The sequence below is a fragment of the Perca fluviatilis genome, chromosome 14 (genome assembly GCF_010015445.1).
Source record: "Perca fluviatilis chromosome 14, GENO_Pfluv_1.0, whole genome shotgun sequence".
NCBI classification, from domain to species: domain Eukaryota; kingdom Metazoa; phylum Chordata; class Actinopteri; order Perciformes; family Percidae; genus Perca; species Perca fluviatilis.
This window is the reverse complement of record NC_053125.1, coordinates 31,734,234-31,755,429: the sequence shown is the minus strand read 5'-3', so window position 1 is coordinate 31,755,429 and position 21,196 is coordinate 31,734,234. Positions and strand designations below refer to the sequence as shown.

At 42.9% G+C, this 21,196-nt stretch overlaps 1 long non-coding RNA gene and 1 pseudogene across 1 annotated transcript; one reads left to right on the top strand and one right to left on the bottom strand.

Moving 5' to 3' along the window:
* Positions 1-21,196, bottom strand: part of LOC120572864 — a 642,621-nt pseudogene that overhangs the window by 81,466 nt on the left and 539,959 nt on the right.
* Positions 17,749-20,301, top strand: LOC120572984. Its single transcript, XR_005641557.1, has 3 exons — positions 17,749-17,833; positions 17,988-18,351; positions 19,803-20,301. It is a non-coding gene; the product is annotated as an uncharacterized LOC120572984 (long non-coding RNA).

Here is a 21,196-nt window from a genome sequence, read left to right as displayed (position 1 = left end):
ATTAATGCATTTCGTTTTTAACATTAAACATACAGAGTAAACAAGATTAATTTAGGTTTAGTGTTCAACTTTAAACAGTTTAGAGTTGCAGTCTAATTATTTTTAAAGGGCAACTATTATATAGCATTTTCAGGTTTATACTTGTATTTTGTGTTTGTACTAGAACGTGATTACATGCTTTAATATTAATAAAAACAGTGTTGCCGTAGTAAATCGGACTCCAGCTGAAGTTTAGCCTATTTAATACATCCTTAACACATTTTCTATAGTCCTAGTAGTAATATACAGGCTGAGTTTATGCAGTATCTTTTACTTTGCTCGGTTTTTTTCATGAGTCAGAACGAGGCAACTGCTGAGGGAGAGCGCTTGTCCTCCCCCCCGTGCTGGACCCTTCCAGGGGCTGGAAAAACACTATTGATAAATGAGGGCCACTGTGTCTAAAATAGTTCAAGCACAACATCACTATTAATCATAAAACACCTCAAGTTTATTTGAAAATTCTAAAGCAGGGTGTCAAACGTACGGTCTCGCGCCGGTATCGACGGGCCGCAAATGGGTTTAATCCGGCCCGTGAGATGATTTTGTAAAGTATAAAAAATGAGCTGCAATTTTTCAATAAAAGAAACTGCTGTTCCAATTGCGTCCACTGGATGGCGCAATAGCAATTGGTAAAGCAAGTGCAGCCAGTGCTGATGAGCTACTTTGTTTTGCCCGCGATATTTATTACGGCTTCTACTTTTAACATTATGTGCTTTGGCACCCTCATTGCCCCAATATGTCTCTGTCACAAAAGAGAAAAGTGGACGCAGAGTGCAGAGTGCAGAGTGTTCCAAGAAAAATGGTCATCCTCCTATTCCTTCACAGAAGTGAATGGGAAAGCTGTATGTTTGGTGTGTTCACAGCATGTTGCAGTGCTGAAAGAATATAACCTTCGTCGCCAATATGTGAGTCTTCTTGCCGACAAATATGACAACTTTCAAGGACAGTGGAGAAGAGAGAAGGTGAATGAACTGTTGGCGGGTCTGAAGAAACAGCAGTCTGTGTTTACTCACAGCCGGGACATCAGTGATGCTGCAGTGAAAGCTAGCTACCTCATTGCTAATGAAATCGCAGTGGCTTCAAAACCATTTAGTGAGGGTGAATTTGTAAAAACATGCATGATGAAGGCAGCGGAGATTGTGTGCCCCTTTAAAGTGCCAGGGTTTTGCAAATATCAGCCTGACAAGAAACACAGTTGCAGATGGGATTTCCGATCTTTCAGTGGATTTGGACAGCCAGTTGAAGCAAAAAGTAAAGTCATTTATTGTGTTTTCAGTTGCGATTGATGAAAGCACCGGACATCATAGCGGTTGCAATAACTGGCCATTTTCATCCACGGAGTTGATGACACATTGTCCGTCACCGAGGAGTTCGTGGAATTGGTGCCGATGACAGATACAACGACAGCAACGACTGGTCCCGCTGTCAGCCTGGATAGAGATGTTGCGCCCTCAATGATCAGGGGAAAAAGCAGAGCGGGTATAAGTTAGCAGCAGGTTTGATATTCGCAGGATATTCGTTTCGACCTACCCCCATTCAGTGTCTTCAATAAAATTCCACTACATTAGCGAGTGTAGTATGTTGAGGACAGTTTAGGACACTGTATCAAAAATAATCACAATGGTATTTGTTGTCGCTAAACGATTTACGAAAAACAGCACTTCAATCTACGATCTGGCTGTGGGCTGAGTTAGGGACTGTCTACAAATTACATTGCTCAGGCTGGTGACATAGACTACTGGGATTTTTCAGGAAAGAAATCACCAAAATTCTATAAAAAAGACATTTTTTCATTCTGATTGCTGTAGTAGTAGCCAATGGCAGGCTACTACGATGCTACAGGTCATATTTTTCTCATATGTCACATTATAGTGAAACAGAATGGAATTAAAAGTTTAAAATATTCACCAAAACCAACAAAAGACATTTTCTCAAAACGAGCGAATCGGTGCTAGCAACACGGGAGCTGCTGCAGCTAATGCCGGAGCTCCCACTCAGCTAAACGGCAGTTATGGGGGCATAAGATAAAGAGTGCCTTTGTGCCTCTTAACAGACACAAAATGCAATTAAAATGTCTGTGCAACATGAACAGGGCCCTTACATGACAACAAGATACATTTAGCAACTTAGCCAGCACCAATTCGGCTCGTTTTTTTGCTATCGGCAGTACTCATATAACGATAGCAATCAAGATTAACGTAAAACTTGCCGGAGTTCTCCTTTAACTACCCTGTGAATATGGCTCTATTTGGAACAAGAGCTTTTCTTCCAAATATGGTAATATTCGAATGAGCTACGTGCTGATTGGTTTGAGCAAACTACATAGAAACACATGGGAGACTCTCATATTTCAGACACTGCAAAGTTATACATTGTTTATCGGGCTGTACCATTACAAAATTCACTTCTGAAACTTTTTGTATGCGAAATCAACTATGTAAAGATCAAATATGGGCCGTTTTATCGAAAATGGATGGCTAATTGCAAATTTTGTCCGACTGTGTGCCGGAGTTCACGCCCGGTGCTGCCTGTGTTGCTGCCGCCCCGCCTGCTATGAGGTACTTGGAGCTGGCAGCCCACAGCACTCCATACCCGTGCAAAGTCACCTCTCTTGGGCTAATGACAAACCGAATGCCCTGCCCTGACAGAGCTCCAGGGCTTGCAACTCCCCTCTTCCTGCGTAGCTAAATGCCCGGTGTGTGGAGTGGAGAGCCGGTCAGCGAGCTTGTTACGCCAGCAATCTCTTACCACAGGCTTCAGTTAATCTTTTAATGTGTGTAATTATAATGTGTGAGTTATTTAACAAACGAGTGGGGAAATAAAGCCGCTTGCGCCGAGTCCCTTTGATAGAGCCTCACTCACATACACCGGGCATTTAGCTAGCAGGAAGAGGGGAGTTGCAGGCCCTGGAGCTCTGTCAGGGCAGGGGCATTTAGTTGTCTATTGCCCCAAGAGCCGGTGACTTCTTGCCCGGTATGGAGTGCTGTGGGCTGCCAGTTGTGACGGAGCTCCAAGTACCTCACAGCAGACCGGGGTCTGTGAAGGAAGGCAGGCTGGGCGGCAACGCAGCAACACAGCCAGCACCGCGGCGTGAACTCCACACACAGTCGGACAAAATTTGCAATTAGCCATCCATTTTCGTAAAAACGCCCATATTTGAGCTTTACATGGTTGATTTCTCACATAAAAAGTTTCAGAAGTGAATTTTTCAATGGAATAGCAGAGATCTGCATGACCTAGCTAGATTCAGAAGACTACCTGATCTCAGGTCAGTTGTGTAGCCTATGTAAATGTTGGGGCGTGACCGTTCTCTTAATACACCCATGGGCTGACAAAGGATCCCGGTTTTTGGGAGGTTGACGTCAACTTACAGCTTTGTTTTCTCGCGGCAGTTTCAAAATATGAGACTTTCATAGTAAAAGGGTGTCAATGGGATTTTGAGCTTCTATGTATGTCCTATTTACCCACGAACTGTCGTTATTCAACTATGACAGGGTAAAATCGGTTTTGCATTCTATCCCCCTTTAATCCCATATGGAATGGTAATGCTTGAAAGTTCTGTTTTGTCCGATTTGAGGTACAGTGGAGAATTTTGGTTATACCAGCTGTAATCATCTAGCCCTGACAACTCAGACCCACATCCAGATGTAGGGTCTGGGAACTCACCATTGGCAGGGCTCAATCCGGGCGGGATAAACGGTTGTCTTTCAAATTCTCTCTGCACGTAATAGGATAGCGCTACCCAACCAGAGAAGCGAAGAAGGTAGTGAAGCTAGTTGATAGATTAAACTTTTGCCGTATCCGGGTCGGCAAAACTCTGAACACACCTACCTTTTTTTTAGAATGATTTCTGTGCCGTTCTTTGTTCTTTTCTCAAAGAAAGCTGAACTCAAGTCTTCCAGAAGACTGCTGTTCCCAGCAGCAGCAGCCATACCGACTCTATACACGATGTGATTGGCCTGACCAGAATTTGGTTTTTCCAGCTCGCAAGCCAACGGAGAGTTGCTATATCAGGGGTCACCAACCTTTTTGAAACTGAGAGCTACTTCATGTGTATTGGAGTCATACCGAAAGGCTACCAGTTTGATACACTCTTCTGAAATAACAAATGTGCTCTGTTTGCCTTTAGTTATATATGATTATTAATGATTAATGATGCTCATCTATGTGGAGACACTGATCATGTTGATGATTTCTCACAATAATTATCAACAATGACTTAACAAGGTGGGAAACAGATAATATCAATATTCAATTTTCATTTTTAGAACAGGCCTAAGGGCTACTCATGTGGTCCTTGGGGGCTACCTGGTCCCTGGGCACCGTGTTGGTGACCCCTGGCCTAGACTGACCCCTGGCTGCAAAATAAATTTGCTGCCACTAGGGGCTGGGCGGTCTAGATTTCTAGGCTAGTAATCCTCTAGATAGAAAGGTCATCTTGGACTTAAATTGAAGCTTATAAACTTGGAAAGTTTTTTATGTACATTTGAGGCAGTGATATGTTTAATAAAATGCTTGAAAATTATCACTTTTGATGACAATTTGTCAGGCGGACTGACATGTTTTTTGTCTTTTGGGGTATGTTGAGGGTGATATTGACAGCAAAAGGCAGCAATCCCCATAATCTTTTTCTGCTAGTTTCCCTATGTGTCAGGATACACCATGCAAAAGTGTAGGGTTATATAACCATTTATGTAGCTGCAGTACCTTAATATTCACAATTACATCAGTCCGCGCAAAATGTTTTCCCCAAAAGGGTGTTTTTGGCCCTGTTAGGTTGTAAAAAGATAAAACTATGCTTATGTATTATGTTTTTAATAATAAATTGTATGCTGCAGTCAGGTTAGGAAAATAGGAATGAAAACTATTTGACTGAAAAGAATAGGTTCAGACTGACCTGATTATCACAATCACCACCTTTTGTCTCTGTAAACAAAAGGTAAAGACAGAGATTTTCTCTCCCCCTCTCTTCCTGTCTTTGGTTAAATTGATTAGGTTAAACCCAACTAAGAGAAACCTTTTGCCACACAGCATGAAATAACCTTCTGCTTCCTTCAGTCTCCACCCTCCTGGTGTTCTAGTCTGGGTTAGAACAAATGAAATGCAAACTCTGTAAACTTGAGTAGAATCAGCACTACCATGATAATTGACCTTTGTCTGTGACCTGGAGTTAAGGTGTGTCCTTAACCTGAGAGACTTTTCAGTCAAGGAAACACCCACAATTCCATAGGGAATAAATGGGTGATCTTAAGAATGATTCAGGACTGTTCTTCTGTGACTCCACAAGAGAAGCATGAGAGCAGTCCGCTGTCAGCTGCAGTGTAACATTTGGTTTTTCTGTTGACTGTCGTTTTCATGTTGTTTTATTAAACCATCTTGCTTAATCTTTCAATCAGACCTAGCCTCTCCTTCGTCCTCAGAAATCTAAGAACACGTCATTTAGTGAAAACTAACAGCCCCGAGACCAAACGGGGTCGGGTTGGGGGTGGTCATTATCAACTTGTGGATGGGCCACGTGGTAAGATAACAGGAAATAATAGTGAAACAAAAGGTAGCATAAAACATCCTGAGGAGTCACTGGCTCCCGGCCTATAAGTGTGTGAGTTCTTAAAAGTCTTTACTGCTGGGCTCTGTATCATCTGCAGTACTGTAAATATAGTTGTTCTAAATCTCTTGATATTTTCATTTCCTGCATGTTGGCAGAATCATTTTTTTCGAGCCTGTATTTGAAAGCCTCACTGGGAGTTACAAGGCTCGTTCAAGATGAGCCAGATCTGCGCAGATCTGCGCAGAATCGATCACCGGCGATCGCCGCCCTATGCATGCAGGTTAGATTTGTCCGACTTGATCCCGACTTGCTCTGACGTCATGCACACGTGGTCAACGATAATCTCACGAGACCAAGGCGGCCGCAGTTCTGAGACGCAGGTAGCGCAGTTTCTTTTCACCAACTGCAAGAGCCAGGCGGACGCAGGGCATGCTGGGAAACGCCGGTCTCTCAGCTGATCGAACAGCTGATTGGTTCAGAATCGAATCAACATGATGATGTTTTATATAAACCTTTTATTGATTTTTGAATCGGAGGGATTTTAACTGCCATTTGTCTGATTTAAAGGCTTATTCTGTACAGAACACCTGTTGTGTGGCTGATAGTTACGTTTAGAAGTCAGAGAGACTAAATCTGTTCAGGTTACGGATCATCTACAGTCTGTTGTTAATTAAAATCAGCAACAGATCGCAATTAGAGCATTCTGACAGCTACTCTGTCATAATAAAATCAACTGGAGACTGTGTAGGAGCTGATATATGGGTCTGATAACATTTTATTAAATCGGAATTCGGACCACAGTGTTTGTGTCACTTCCTGTTGAGCCTGAAGGCTGCTGTCAGCTGCTGGAATCAGCTGGAAAACTGTCCGATTTGAGAGCGGACTTTTGTCACCGCCCCCTGCTGCCCCCCGCTCTCGTCTACTTTACAGGCGAGGCGCACTTCATCTTGAACGAGCCTACAGTTTCTTGTAAATCACGTGACACTGAGGGGCCCTCCCTTTCCTCCTCTCTCTGGGCAGAGGAGGCGACCGCCCATTGTCTACATGTAGTTTAAGCTCTTGCAGCTGTCTGCGCAGGTTCTGGTGACGGAGAGGAATAACAGTTTTGTTCTCAGTCTCATTAGCAGCAGTCTGCTGCCATGGCTGCATTAACATCAGCACCACATATGGGTTTCTTCATGTCATTTTGGATATTTACTCTGGCTGCAGGTGAGCTGCGTGTGTGTGTGGGGGTGGTGGGGGTTAATGACGTTACATTTTATTTATGTAGGCCTATGTATATTGTGTGTATATATATGTTTATGTCTATATATATATATATATATATATATATTCATGTCTCAACTTCAGTCGTGTTGTATTTCCACTAAGTCTATGTATATATGTGTGTTTTATGCTATGTTTTCGTCTTTGTGGAGCACCTTGGTGCAAACTTGTTTGCTTTTATAAATTAAAATGAAACAAATAACACGACGTTGTAATATGCTTCGGCCTGATAGCAATCATTCTTCCGCTATCACGGAAAATCCATCTTGTCTGAATTGTTGTACAGCGTCAGAGGAGGAGCTTCTTCCAGAGCTACAGGCGTGGTTGAGGGGTGTGTGATGGCCGCGAACATTTTATATCTATGGCTGCTGTCGGTACACGATCCGTTCTGTCTGCACGATCCGTGCAAAATCTGTTTTACCAAGGATACGACCTGCACGATCTGTTCCACGCTAGCCTATGGCTAGCCTCCACCGGAAAGCTAACGTTAGTTCATAGATATATACACTAGATGTCGCCTGGCTACTGCTGTTCATTGGAACGAATGCATCAACAGAGCCGCCATCTTGGAACAGGGGAGTCACTCCTCTTTAATGCATCAGCGTCAATGTAGGCAAAGGGCTAACGGAAATATAATCACCATAAATCCTCAATCTCAAGAGATTTTCTAGTTTGTGTGGTTCGTTCCACATATCAGACATGTATTTATGATCGAGTCCAGAGAAAATATTTAAACTTTTGATATTAATATAATCTTTGTTCAAAATGTAATGCCTAGTGCCTGTAAGCCTAGGTTTAGTAGTCCCATTCTTCCACTTCACACTGCTTCCACTTAAGTAAACTTAAGATGAACTATCGAATACAAAACAAAGAGACTAATTCATGTGTTAATACAAAGAATATTTATTATGATTGGTTCACAGATCTGAGTCCAAACGGAAACTTCACCCTTCTGAACTAAGATTTTCTGCTTCAAAGTGAAGTTTAAAACAGACTGAAATGTCCAGGCTCACTGCTCCACTATTTATTTCTGCATGTAGTTATTTAGTTAACGAGACTTAAAGTCATGTTTCGTCGTCCACAGTCCGAGTCCCGCCAGACTCCCTTTAGGAAACCTGTGATTTAAACTTCAGCAGGCTGTGCCAGTCCGCTCGCTCAGTCCTGGTTCTGGTTCTCCCGGGCTTCCCTTCCCTCCAGCGGGGCCCAGCAGTACGGCCCGGGCCTCCAGCTGCGTGGTGTCGGTTTGGCGCCCAGGAAGCGGGCACTGAGCTCCAGATCCTGCAGCCACAGACAGTCTCTGCTGCCCCGCTGTAGCTTCTCTCTGTCCGCCAGCCACCGGCAAACTTAGTGGAACTTACCGCCAAAATCGACATACAGGTCGTCCTGGACTACGTGTAAGATCCTCCCAATTACCACTCTGTCTTTGGCTGGTCCGATCTGGATCAGCAGGTGTTTCTGCCCAGGGAAGAGACACTGCCGCCGCCACGGAGCTCTCCGCCTCCCGCTGACGCCGGAGCTCAGATTGCTGGTCGAGGCGGCATATATATCATAAAACACATTCTCACCTGTTAAATGTTATCCCTTGCTGTTTTTTTTTCATTTCCTCTATCAAACTTATCAATAAGCAGCACAAAAGTCCGGCATCTTTAACGTTGATCTGAAAACTTCAGACCCCTGTTCCAAGATGGCAGCGTTTTGACGCATGCTTAGAACCACAAGGTGACATCTAGTGTATATATCTATGACGTTAGTTTAGCTAACAGCTAATTCGGCTAACCATTAGCTGACAGCTAGATTCAGTCGAAAATAACGTTAGGTCAAACTTAATGGGAAAAGCAGGCTACAGCTAAATTAAGACTTTACAGTAATAACAATAAAGACAAGTAACTGAGTGATTGTAATTTTAAATGAGCACAAGTAAAGTAGAACTGACGCAATAGCCGCTGTTATATATGTTATCGTTTATTTTCAAGTTTTATTTTGAGGGTCTTTTAAAGTTATAACTTTTTTGCTGTCTCAGCTAGCGGATAGCGAATTAGCTGTTAGCTAAACTAACGTTAGCTTGGCTGTCGACCAGCGCGTGGAACAGATCGTCCAGTGTTGTAAATCCATACAAGACATACGCGAACATTTGTACGCATGCTGCAGAACGGATCGTGCAGGCAGAACGGATCGGTACCGACAAAGAGGGTAAGCTTCGCTTCAGAACTCGAACCTCCTATGGCGCCATTTTGTTGCTACCTGGCCACAAACCTTCTCGCAGTATTCCACTGACTAGCATTCATTTTGATGTCACTTGACAGTGAATAACTTTACATCTGAAGCGTTTAAAGACTCTATTTGTCTATAGTTTATTCCTAATGAAACACGACCATGTATAAAAGGCTCTATTACCTTGTACCTACGCGTTATGGCTCCGTAGCAGACGCGGCTTTTATAACAATAGACTAACGATTGGGTCACATAGTAGAGGAATTACCGTATAGTACAGGAGAAGCTCGCAGGAGTTTCGACTACATGAGCTGTTTAGGTTTAATTATCCCATTTGCTAAGCCTAGTTTAGTGATCAATAATTAGCCTGTGCCCATGTTATCTCCTTAAAGGTTAATTTCACCGCTGGAAAGCTGAATATATCTTTAAATTGGGTCACTTATGTAGTAGAAATGTGAAAAAAAAAATTGAAATTGGTGCCTTCTAGGCCAAGATAAGACAGAACATGTGTTTTTGGCTCATATGGATGAAGACACCAAATCCCAGAATGCACTTGCTTTGCTGCTGTATGAGGCCAACTCCCAAGCCACGCCTGCCCTTTACAGACAGACAGTGAGACGATCAACTCAACAAGTGTGTTTTATTGTCATTTCAACCATATATACACGAACAGCTTTCACCGTGGCTCAAGTTACACATTTAAACATGCTTTTTGGCCACAGCTGATACATTATCCGGACTTCTTTCAGCGGATTGATTTGATAGTTCCAGAGTAAACAGAACTGTGTCCATGGCAACGTCTGCTACGCATGGCAACGGTGTGTTATTCCTAGCAACGGTCTGTTATCAAGAAATAACAGACCGAATTCTACATTAGAATTCAACCAAGCCATGTAATAAAAGAAGGCTAACACATAGCTACTAGCATTAGCTCTTGGTGGGCTGTGGTATAAACATCGAGTATAAACACAGCCGATACATTTGCGGGGATGTAGCTAGAATTGTCGCATTTTACAGTCACAAACTCCACCAGCAGTTAGCAGTTAGTTGGATACAAATCACCCCATTTCTGCAACAGGCAGTCCGGGGTAACACAGCCCACCTCCACTAGTAGTCTTACCCGGTGACAGAGCAGCAGGCTGGATTGTCCACAGCAATATTTCCACAACAACAAAAACACAGCACAGCAGTCTCTGAACTCACGTTGGGAGTTTCGGTGCGAGTTGGATGTAGTCCAGTTTGTTTAATTGGGCGGACACTTGCAAGCAGGATTGGTGAACAGATGGCTGGCTAGCGTTAGCTTTCCACCTGCACACTCGTTCAACGCTCCCCACTGATGAGGTCACTTTACCGGGCCAGAGGCATCGAGCACCACCGCTGGTCTCCGTGCAGGCAAAGCTTGCGTAGTGTGTGGAGTATTGCGTCCGTAATAAAGTGTCCTGCATATTTCTCCGATGTGTTCCAATGTATCCTCGGTGGTACACGTGTGTGGTAGTTTGAATGCACATAATTGTTGTTCTAAAATTTCCAAGACTGTATGGCTGCAGCCTGGAGCGTCCCATATCATGCCGTTCCGTCCTACTTTTCTTCAAAAATAAAAGCTCGCGTCCCAAAATTTCCATCGGGATGAACGGTTTCTGCTCCTGCTGAGAAGTGAGGATTCAAGATGGCTGACCCTCGTTTTTTCCTCGGCAATCTCCGGAAAAAGCAGACAGTCCAACCCCTTTGGGCTGCGCGGAAGTGGCTCCTAATACTGGCTGTAGTCTTTTTGCCTCTGGGCCAAAGCCTCAGATGACGCAAAAACGCGTCATTTTGCCGTCATCTGAGGATTTTTCCAGACCCTCAATACAGAGATCTCCCCTCGCGGGGGACATGAGGGAGCCATGGCATGGTCATTAAAAATACTACCGGTTTCTACTGATACAAAGCTTAATGCTAATCGGTGAAGTTTCCCTTTAAATATACCTACGCTCTCCGAGATTTCTCTTGGCACAGCTACCAGAAGACTTCCAACTTTCAGACAGGTTGCTCACGTCACATTTACGTTGTCTCTCTCAGTTGGAGGCGCGCGAGTAAAGCAAGAGATCACCAGAAAAGTGCTTCTAATAGCCTTCACTGGTCTCCGGTCCAGAGCAACGCTGGGTCTAGTCCATTATATACCGTCTATGGTACCGATGTGTTCAAAACAATAATGGTGAACATGATAGACAGATCAGATGGTTCATCCAATCACCTGTTAGGTATTTGTTTTAAAGTACCTTCCCTTTTCCAAAAAGTTCTGTGTAACACACCCTCTGGCGTGTTTTACTTATTTTAAATGTACTTTTCCTGATAACGTTGTTATTCTATCTATGGTTGAACCATAAATAAATTTCCTTGATCATGAGCACAACGAACTGCGCGATATTCTTTTTCCCACTCTGGCCACGCCAAGACCCGCCCTTCAATAGCATTCACACACTACTATTGGCCAGGCGTCCATGCTTACATGTAGAGGTCCTATCTCCTGACCAATCCCCTAACCTTAACCACTCGAGGTCAAATGTCTAACCCCAACCAATCGAGCTGATTCATAGGGCAGGTCTTGGCGTGGCCATAGTGGGATTCGTAATTTTGCTGAGTGCCCTCCCCTTTATCTCATAGGGGAAATCGCCGGGTGGTCAGGATCTACCCCATTGGAAGGTTGCCCCCTCCCTCTAAAAAAATACATAAATAATTAGAAACCACAGTTTGTATATACTTAAATCATTTTGTAAGTAGTAAAACAATATTAACTGGGCAAAAATGTGTTTTAAGTTTTAAAACACAGTGGTTTAATCCACTGCCTGCTTCCCTCCATCAACGTACCAGAGAGGGTAGAGGGAGGGGACCTATACTAGGGATGGGCCATACCAAACTTTTTCAATTTGATACAATAACGAAAGGGAACTCCCCGGGCGAGTTCAACCATACCTCACACAAGACTCTACGTCATACGGTTCATTAGCTGTGAAAGGGGGCGTGGCTAAAGCATAGGGCGGATTCAACCATCACCAATTAAAAATGAAGCCTCTGCTGAGATGAATGATACCTCACACAAGACTCTACCTTAAATGGGTCAGCATGTATGAAAGGGGCGTGGCTTAAACATAGGGGCGGGCCAAACCATCACCAATGAAGAAGGAAGTCTCTGCTGAGTTCAATGATACCTCACACAAGTGTCAATCGGGCCATTAGTAATACAAGGGGCGTGGCTTGAACATAGGGCGGGCCAAACCATCACCAATAAAGAAGGAAGTCTCTGCTGAGTTCAATGACACCTCACACAAGACTCTACCTTAAACGGTTCAAATGTTATGAAAGGGGGCTGGCCTGAGTAAGTGGGCATATTATAGGGGTGGCTCAGTATCACACGTGACCACACATTCTAAGGTTCATGCAATCGGATGATGTTTGTCATATAAGGCAGATTTCCTATTGCCAGCGGGGGCTTTGACCAAAAGTAAATTTTGGCCTGTAGGTGTCCTCAGGCCTGGACCCTTGTCAATTGTGAGAAATTTCGGGCAGATACGACAACGCATACACTCAAATTACAACAACTTCTTTGTTCATCGCTAAACACTCAAAATGGCCGCCATCGCCCACACCGGCCCGACCGAAAGTTTTTCTTTTAATATCTTTTCATCGTTAAGGTGTTGGGATGGTACAGACCAAGTTTGAAGTCCATCGGATGAAATCTCTAGAGAGGAGTTCGTTAAAGTATAGCACCTTGACTTTTAGGCCTACTTCCTGTTGCCACTAGGGGGCGCTATGACTTTAAGTAAATATCGGCGTTTATTTGTCCCTCCAGATTGGACTCTTATAAATCCTGAAAAGTTTCGAGCCAGTTGGACAACGTACACTCGAAGTTACACCCACTTCTTCGTTTGCCGGCATAACGCACAAAATGGCCGCCCCGCCACGGCCACGCCTATGATGAAAAGTTTTTCTTTTAACAACTTTTTATCTGTAACATCTTTGATGGTACAGACCGAGTTTGAAGTTGATCGGATGAAATCTCTAGGAGGCCGAGTTACGACATGTGGAAATGGCCAAAATCGCACTAATTTCGAACATTTAATTCAAAATGGCGGACTTCCTGTTGGGTTTAGGGTGTGGCTCTTATGAAGTCTTTTGTACATCTTGACATGTTAAATATGTGTACTAAGTTTCGTTGAGTCTACGTTAAACGCACTGCAGGGGCTCAATTTTCTTAACTTTCTAGGGCGCTAGCGAGCCATTTTTGTGCACCTATTCCCCGAACCCTTAAAATACGTGAATTTTCACCAGACTTGATGCAACTGCCAAATTTGGTGAGTTTTGAATATTTTAAGCCCCTCAAAAAGCCAATTCATTTGAGGGAAAATAATAGAAAGAAACAATAATTCCTTCAGTTTCATTAGGGCCTTCGCCGCTGTCTGCGCCGGGCCTAATTAAGTGCGAGCAGCGATGGACCGGCCCTCGCCGCTTCGCGCGTCAGGTTTAGCGGCGGACCGCCGCCTTATGAACCGCGCATTGTGCGGACACCTCAGACACCGCAATCCTCACCTATGAAAGGGAACTCCCCGCCGAGTTCAACGATACCTCACACAAGACTCTTACGTCATACGGTTCATTAGCTGTGAAAAGGGGCGTGGCTAATGCATAGGGGCGGGTCAAATCATCACCAATGAATAAGGAAGTCTCTGCTGAGTTCAATGATACCTCACACAAGACTCTACCTTCGATGTGTCAGCATTTATTAAAGGGGCCGGGCTTAAGCATAGGGGCGGGTCGCAAACCATGACCAATTAAAAACGTCTCTGCTGAGTTCAATGACACCTCACACGACTACCTTAAACGGTTCAAATGTTATGAAAGGGGCGTGGCCTGAGTAAGTGGGCGTGGTCATATTATAGGGCGGCTCAGTATCACATGTAGACCACACATTCTGAGTTTCATGTAAATCGGATGATGTCAATTTTGGCCTGTAGGTGTCCTCATGCCTGGTCCACCCTATGATGAAAAGTTTTCCTTTAACAACTTTTCATCTTTAACATCTTTGATGGTACAGACCGAGTTTGAAGTTGATAGGATGAAATCTCTAGGAGGAGTTTGTTACAGTACGACATGTGGAAATGGCCAAAATCACACTAATTTCAACATTTAATTCAAAATGGGCGGACTTCCTGTTGGGTTTAGGGTATGGCTCTAATGAAGTTTTTTGTACATCTTGACATGTTACATATTTGTACCATGTTTCGTGAGTCTACGTTAAACGACTGCAGGGGCTCAATTTTCTTAACTTTCTAGGGACTTAGCGAGCCATTTTTGTGCAACTATTCCCGAAACCCTTAAAATAAACGTGTAATTTTCACCAGACTTGATGCGACCGCCAAATTTGGTGAGTTTTTGAATGTTAAGCCCCTCAAAAAGGCAATTCATTTGACGGGAAAATAATAGAAAGAAAGAAAGAAAGAAAGAAAGAAAGAAAGAAAGAAACACTAATTCTCTTCAGTTTCAATAGGGCCTTCGCCGCTGTCGGGCCGGCCCTAATTAATAACTTGTAAGTATTGATACAACCATATCGATCGGCCCATCCCTAACCTATACAGTAGTCTGGTTGGACTTGTGGGAGAGATCTATTTGTATCATGAACCCACTGCTAATGGGTTCGCCATGTCATTGAGTATTCGGAGCGGCGTTAGATTGGCTGAACTGAACCACAGCAGATTAATGACTGATATCAGATAAAGTGAATCAAACATCCGTGAAGTGAAGCAGAAAGTATCTTCGGTATAATCTGAACCTGAGTTCATCATAAAACAAAACTAGTTTTAGTGGTCGGGTTAGCCATTGGTAGAGCCGGGCGACATTACATACTGCGCCCTTTGCATGGCATTCCCCGTTCAATTCAATTTAAAGGCCTAAATAGCGGCGCAAAAACAACAACTGGTGTTTATAACAGCAGCGTTTCGACTTTGGCACATTTTATTTTTCATAAGCACCTTTCTATAATAAAATTCCTGATTTAGAACTTTATCTGATGATCTTAATAAATTATTATTATTATTATTATTATTTATTATTATTATTATTATATGAATGTAAGTAACTTCTGTATTACTGACTTTTGCTTCCTGCCTTTTCTCTGTTTTTTATGTGTTTAGACCCTCAAGAGGTGAAGGTTGAGAGGACGTCACTCTTCAGTGTCAGGCTCCCAGAGATGCTCGGATTAAATTGTTGGACTGGATCAGACCTGATCTAGAGTCAGCTGGTTACATCTTCCGGTTCATACCAGAGGAGTCAACTACGCAAACCAGCACCCCTTATATGTGGTCGAGTGGAGCTGAGAGATCCACAGATGAAGGGCGGAGATGTTTCTGTTGTTCTGAAGAAGGTCAGAGTCAACGACACCGGAACATACCTGTGTCGAGTTGGAATCAAGGAGGGAGAAGATCCTAAACTCTACAACACCATCCAGCTGATTGTCTCAGACCCAGGTGAGTTTGTAGAGTTGGGTCTCTGTTAAACTAATGGGATATCTATTTTAACACATTATGTTCTTGAGAGGGCAAATGTACAAAGAGATGCATAACTACTTGTACGTATATTTTTTCAACATAAACATGTCTTTTAACTGACGGCCAGGAACTAATGTAGACGATGGCCGACTGTATGCGTCCGCCTCCAGTCACCTGTCGTCATCTCTCATCGCCTCGCTGTTCTTGCCGCCGCGTCGCGTTGTCTTGGCCACAACTTAGCACACAACACAGACTCCAGCTAGCGGCTAAGTACTAAGTACGTTCTGCTCCTGCAGAGAGGAAATAACTCTCCATACCAGCAGGCAGCTGTAATCTATAATACATCCATGTAATCTATTCATCATTCAACAAGGGAAACTGGATACCGTTGCTATGATACCCACAACAAACAGTGTTTTCTCTCAGTGGTGTGATGAAGCACAGAAGAGCCGGGAGGAGACGTGATGAGGAGGATGGAGGAGCGATTTAGCCTCCGTTTTGTTTGAAAATACTTCAGACGTCAACAAGAAGTAACGCCACCCAACACTGCTTAGAGCAACTTTTTAAATAAACATACTTTAACAAATAGGTTCTGTATATCTTGTTGTATCGTTTGCCATCTTATGGACATAAAACTATTTATTCCAATCGTTTGAACCTGTGTGTTTTTAGAAGGAACATTCAAACATCATTTTCCACCAGCTCTGACCACTTTTGACAACTCTCTGTGTGTTGGATTGATACAATTCAATTGTTAAAAATAAAACCAAGCTCTTTAATCAAATTAAATTTTGCCCCAAAAATTATAGGACTACCTGTACGTTTACCCTTTCCGGAGGCTCACAATAAAAGTATGCTCAGACTGGCCAGAAATATTTCAAATGACTTCACAATCTTCACAAAGACATGCATGCAACTAGGACTACAGTTGAAAATTAGCCGACTGGCTAACACTGGCGCATTTACAGAAATGTTGATTAATGTGCATTGTCCTAATATAAATAAATAAATCTTCCTTCTTCTTCTTCTTCTTCTTCTTCTTCTTCTTCCTCTTCTTCTTCTTGCACAGTGAATATCAGCTTCTGCCTTCAAACGGACGCTTTAGAGTTCATTCTTTTAATCGCACAGATTTAAAACTCTTTCATACATCAATCTACATTAAATCCAGTGCAATATTTATTTCAGGGATATACGTCTCCAAGACTTTGTGTGTTCATGTCATGTTCTGTTGTTATACATGTTTTCTGTACATGTTTTCTTTGTTTCCTACTTGGGAGTTGATGTCATTTTGTGGTAATGTTTCATGTCTGTCTGTTGATGTTATTAATCTCATGTATGTTTGGATGTATGTGTATGTCCCTTTTGTAAACGAGCTACCCAGGGATGAACAAAGAATTTCAGCCTTGGCTGACAATAAAGTTGTGTCGTGATGCGTGTTGTATCAGATGAGATGATAAATGAAAGGAGCCTTGGGTGTGCCTCTCTCGTTTTAAGCTGAACAGTCAATCTGTTTGGCTGACAGTGGTCAACGCCGGTGATGACGCTCGGCGGTGGCAGGACACCGCACACCTAGGGTGCCGGTCGCTCATCCGCCGGCCCAATAAGATCATTGATTTAGTTAAAATGAAAGTAATAAAGCCTGTTACTCTGAACAGGACGGCTCTCGGTTAGATGAAGCGTTGCGGCTCTTTTATTTCTGATTCAGGATCAGGTTTAACCTGTGAAGCCGCATTGTGGGTGTGGCCCTGCCTCTCAGAGCGATCGCCACACCCATGGCGCCACCGTCTTCCTCTTAGCGTGCTCGGTGTAAGCTGACGGCATCAACGACTCCGCTCTCCAGGAACACCTTCACCCCGGGTCTCCTCATAGATCAGACCAGACGCTCTTCTCTCTGCTGTTGGTGAAGTTGGCAATTTTACGGTGTCTTCTAACGTTATTTTGGCATTGCTCCATGATTGCCCAAACTCCGAGGATGGCCGACGCCCAAATCACAAAATGCACACGGTACAAATGCGCTTCAAAATAAAAAGTGTGTTCCGTAGTCGGCCATTTAATCACATCACAGTCTTATAAACTGTTGACATTGTGGGAATTAATTCCTGACTCATGTTTGTTTTTTTATCTTCAGGTCCTCCTCGGTGGCCCGACCGTTATACGATATATATTATTACTGCTTCCTGTAGCTGTTGCTGCTGCAGTGGTTGTTGTCTGGAAGAGGCAAAGACAAAGACGGATATAAAGAGAACAGGTCCGTTCTGATGGTATTAAAGCATCAGCTGTTCAGTTCATCTGGCTATTTGTTTTTTCCCAACCAATCTCTTCCCTCTAAGGAGAAGCAATGCAGAACTGTCGAAATAACAGGAAACTTTTATTATTAATAATTGTTTGTTATTGTTTTTCAGTTGTGATGGAGGTACCAGGGGTCTGCGGAGAGAAGGCCATTCTGCGATGTCAGGCTGATGATTCCTCCATCATAGCTGTAGAGTGGAGCAGAACTGACCTGAAGCCAGATCCCATCCTCTCATACAGAGATGAATGGTTGGTTCCAAGCTACCCACATGCTGAGTATAAGGAGGACAAGGTGGAGCTGGAGGACAGAGATCTGAAGAATGGAAACATGTCTTTAATTCTGAAGAATGTTAGCACCACTGACCAAGGAATATACGAGTGTCGGAGTAACATCAACCGGTTCAAGATGGAAAAATATTCCCTTCCTCCGCTCTGAGCCGATCAGAATCATCCGTCTGCAGGTTACAGAGCCAGCAGGTGAGTGAGTCTCTCTCAGTGAGTTTTTCTGAGTATCAGGTTGTAGCTGCAGTTTCTAACATCAGAGAGGATGAAGACTGCTCCTCTATCACACATTTACTGACTCATATGTTTAATCAGCTTCAGGTTCTAAGAAAAGAAAACTATTCCTGCGCCGGGGGTCTGATGAAGATACTTTTATCAACATCAGGTATGAAACTAGATATTTATTAGCACAGGTAGAGAGCCTTAAAGGTGCTTTGGAATTATTGCGGTTAAATAAAATAAATAAATAAATAAATAAATAAATAAATAAATAAATAAATAATATTATAATAGAAAAAGACAATGAAAATATGAAGCTACATTAATAGATATGAATAAAGTCTTATGGGGGAATTGGTATAGTACAGATTCAGTTATTGGCCAGTTATCAAAGATGTTTTATCACTAGTAATAAAGTTATGAATATGTGTATTAATAACTTTACCAAATTGACAAACAATCAAAACAGGCACCACCCTGGAACCAGGGACCAATAACTGAGCTGTGAAACAGTCTTATAGGTGGTGTTCTCTTTAAAATACACATCTTAATTCATTAGATAAATGGATCTGGTATCTTTCAAAGGAACAAAGGAAGCACTGACCTGTATAATCAGCTTTATTACAATATAATAAACAAATAACCATACAACATCTTCTTGTTAAAGTTTAATAGGATTTATTTTAACTTCAAAAATACTGATGGTCAATCAATAATTCTTCAATCATCAAAACTCTAATGACTTCTTACAGTTCTCCGCCAACAGCAAGCAGCTGTGTGTGTGTGTGTGTGTGTGTGTGTGTGTGTGTGTGTGTGTGTGTGTGTGTGTGTGTGTGTGTGTGTGTGTGTGTGTGTGTGTGTGTGTGTGTGTGTGTGTGTGTGTGTGTGTGTGTGTGTGTGTGTGTGTGTGTGTGTGTGTGTTGTGGAGGGAGGAGGAAAGGGGGGAGGAGTAGCGGGGCCGCGAGATTCAGGATGGCGGTCGGGAGCCGCGTGTGGTGGGCGGCTGTTTGTATTTTATTTTCTCTTTATATGTATATGATATCTTAAAGAGATTCAAATTAATTCATTTTAAGCATATTGGCAGACATGGTGAAATGTCACATTAGAAACAGATTTCTACTGATATATTTATATAGAGTTAGATTGTGACATACCGGTCTGACTCCTATCTATAAAATAATCTGCGCTAATATTTTTCAACGTCTCTGATTGGCTGCGTGAATGGCTCCATTTAATCTCATCCCAGTCTTCTAAAGAGTTGACCTTGTGGTAATAAAGTCCTGTGATATCTCTGCAGTTGTGACAGATCAGTGAACGTCTCCATCAGGTGAGACTCTACACAGACCTTCTGCAGGGACACACCTGGAGACAACTGTTGAAATAACATGACTTCTTATTATTAATAGTAGTTTATTGTTGTTTTTCAGACCTGATTTTGTTAACAGTGCACCCTGGAGATGATGCCATTCTACCATGTCAGGCTGCTGATCCCTCCATCATAGCTGTAGAGTGGAGCAGACCTGACCTGAAGCCAGATAACCCCTCCTTTATACAGTAATGTACGCTTCAATACAACCCAAAAGCATCCATCCTTTAAGGACAGGGTGGACCTGGTGGACAAAGAGCTGAAGGACGGAGACGCGTCTTTAAAACTGAAGAATGTGAGCAGCATCGACACTGGAACATACAAGTGTTGGGTTACAGTAGCAGTAACCGATTCCTGTTACCTATTCAGAACCATCAGAATCATCCATCTGCAGGTTCCAGGTGAGTGAGTCTGGGGGTATCTATGGGTACAGATTCAAATATTGGCAAATTGTCAAAGATGTTTTATCAGTATTAATAAAGTTATGAATATACACTGGAACCAGGGAGCAATAACTGAGCTGTGAAACGTCTTATAGGAGTATATATATAGACGCGTTATTATTATTATTATTATAGGGCGTTATTATTATTTATTACATGGCTTGCTTGAATTCTAATGTAGAATGCGGTCTGTTATTTTCTTGATAACAGACCGCTGCTAAGGATAACACACCGTTGCTACGCAAAAGCAGAGCGTTGCCATGGACGCAGTTCTGTTCACTCTGGAGGACAGCTATCAATCAATCCGCTCGAAGAAGTCCGGATAATTTAGCCTATCAGCTGTCGCAAAAGTGGGGAAACGTGGAGCAACTTCTGTCCTCCAATTCAAGCAATGACAGCAGATCTGATGAGCCGTCTATCGCTAGTATCTTTCTATACCGTCTATGACGCTAGCTACGCAAACGGCCCGAGGGGACAACAACGCTAATTAGTGAGTTTACATTGCAACTTGTTTAACGTTAACTTACAGGTGTGTCAACATGCAGCGGCTCTGCAAAAGGAAACGAGATGAATGAGGACATAAACGTCCACATAAATATTCCCAAAGAAGCCATTCACCGGTGTTCCTCACCGTTCCGCCAACAGAAATGTTCAGTTACTGTAAATTAGAGCAGCCGATAGCCCGCTAGCTCACTACAACGCTTCAGCTAATGTTGTGTCAATTCCTGCAGTGATTAAAACAGCAGCTGGTCATTTGTCCACCACGGCAGCACCCCAAAAATATACCGGCAGCTGGTGTTGAGTAATAGACGAAGGATTGCATTAAAAAGCTATATGTCAATGAAAAAGCTACAGAGTTTTACGCTTGCTATGGACGAGGATTCCAACCGTGAGACGGACGAATTATTTTCTCTAGTGGAAGCAATACAATCGATTTTAAATCAATAAATCCCCATTTAAATCAATATTTTGTCAAGTTATTAGTCAAATTATTGATTTATTTGGTAAGTAG